Raw genomic sequence first — 2,295 nt, 5'->3', positions numbered from 1 at the left:
GGCCCCTCGGGGGTTTGGGGGCGGGAACTTCCGCCGGGGAACGCTGGGTAAGGATTGTAGCCTGGGAAGGTTATTTCAACAGCAGCGATGGCCGAGTGGTTAAGGCGTTGGACTTGAAATCCAATGGGGTCTCCCCGCGCAGGTTCGAACCCTGCTCGCTGCGGTCCCGTGGGGGTTGCTTTTTAATCTCGTTTATTTATTCCTAATAACGTGCAAGATTTTACTCTTCATGTCTTCTCTCACTGTTAAAAGTGCCTCCGAAACAACAAGAAGGATTATCTAGTATTTATCCAATCGCAACTGCTTAGGCCATGACTGCACACCCCTCCAGTGCTTCTGGCAGAAATAAAGCTAGTACTAAAGCAGTAATAGGTCCCAGGGCACATTTCCAGCATTGCATCTGGAACACTTGTAATAAATAGCAGCTGGTAGAGGTGGGAGAAGGGCACAAGGGGATCAGTGTTCTTTCCACAGATCACCTTCTAGGTCCTTTGTAGACAGGACAGGCACTGTCCAAGTGCAAAACTCAGGATTAATCCAGTGCATTACACACAGTGTCCCAATTTGACCTTTAGAAGGCTATATTGTACTGCCCTCATGTCCTACAGCTGATACAACATAGGTAAAAGCAGGCTACTCTATATGGACTGCATTTGCTACATCAAACATTCCCTTTCATGAAGGAAGCTGGTGTGATCACTCCTAGACCTCCAGCAAGAGGGTCTTAGATCATATTTTCCTGTCCTTTGTGGCCTTTTGCACAGGCATGAAGCACACACACACAATCTGGCAACGAGAAAAAAACCCACAGAAACTATTATGCAGTAATAACTAGGAAAAACATAAGAACAAAGCAATTCTCCATACACACACCCGTACCCACCCACTCCTCTTTCTGACTGACTTAAACTGACCTTTTACCACCCAGATGCATCAATCTCCTATGTGTGACCCCAGCATTAGTGAAGAGCTGAAAAATTTGCAAAGCCAGGTAAGAGAAGGCTGTAAACAAGAAAAAGGCCATTTCCAGAGAGGCCAAAATAGGCTAGAATAGGTACAGCCACTTTTCACTCTTCTCTTTTAAGACAAAAACCCAACACAAACACACATGGAAACCCATTCTTTCTAGCATCATGTTTTGTTAGGGTGACTTCATCAGAAAGTGGAGACAGAGGAAGAAGAGGAAACCTTGAAATATCCCTGCTCACAACAAAATAAAAGAGGGGAAAAACAAACAAACAATTAAGATGGTAGCAAAATGAACAATTCAAAGTGCTCCCTAACAAGGCTTCCAGGGATTTCAGGTTTGGGTATTTGTTTCTGTTATGGCACGTGCAGGTGTTAGAGATTACACTTCAGAGGTATTCTTAAACCAGTAAATAACTGACAGTGGTACTGTGTAATACATGACCTTAGCACCAGGCATTTCCCTTAAGTTCTCACATGTGAAGGTACTGGAATCAGAAATCTTATCTGACATTGCAGAAGAGACAGTTTTTAAATTCAAGGGTACCGCCTTAAGCATCCTTTCTAAGGTGCAGTGCATGTGCTACTTTCACCTTCACATGTTTGTATTCTACCAGTAGCTTAAAATTGTGTGCTTAGAGCAGTACAACGTTAGTCACTCTGCAAAATATAAAAACGTCTAGTGAATGTGCACATTTCAGATGGCAAATTAAAAAAAAATATAACTTCTTTTCCACATATAAGGCTTGATTTTATTTAATCAATCAGGAATTTAAACTCTTTCTTGTTCTTTTATAATTTGAAGAGTCCACCCATCCCTGTAATCTGGAACAGATGAGAGAAACTATTTTGTGTAATGCAGTTTTGGATAGCATTCCAAATTAATAAAAAGACAGTATGAAAAGAGTCAAAATACTAAACACAGTGGGCAAGCTTTGTACTAGATCCTTCTTTTCCACTGCATCACTGACCACTTTAAGTGTCTTATTTTTTTTACTGACCACTTTAAGTGTCTTATTTCCAAAAAGACATGTTTAATTGTTCTAATAGATCTGAAGACAAAGCACCAGCCCAATAAATATTTCTTAGGAAGTCTGCAACTTCAAGATGTCCTTTTCACTGTCCCCTTGCTGGAGATCGAAATGACAAATGACCAACGCCAGAAGACATGGTTATTTTAAATATTCTATTGAAAAATAAGAGGCCGGTCTGTCAGAAAAGCAACAAAAATCTCCTCTAAGGAAGTATTTGCATTTGGTGAACCTTTTTCTCCTCAAAACTGACTTTCCCTAAAATTTGCAGTTGAAAAAGAAAAGAGCAGCAGTGAAT

General features: G+C 40.8%; 1 non-coding gene across 1 annotated transcript; it reads left to right on the top strand.

The window, feature by feature from the left end:
• Positions 1–81: 81 nt before the first annotated feature.
• Positions 82–163, top strand: TRNAS-UGA. Its single transcript has one exon. It is a non-coding gene; the product is annotated as a tRNA-Ser (tRNA).
• The last annotated feature ends 2,132 nt before the right edge of the window (positions 164–2,295 follow it).

Source organism: Pterocles gutturalis, unplaced genomic scaffold (genome assembly GCF_000699245.1).
Source record: "Pterocles gutturalis isolate BGI_N339 unplaced genomic scaffold, ASM69924v1 C12081071, whole genome shotgun sequence".
NCBI lineage: Eukaryota > Metazoa > Chordata > Aves > Pterocliformes > Pteroclidae > Pterocles > Pterocles gutturalis.
This window is presented reverse-complemented; position numbering and strand designations above follow the sequence as displayed.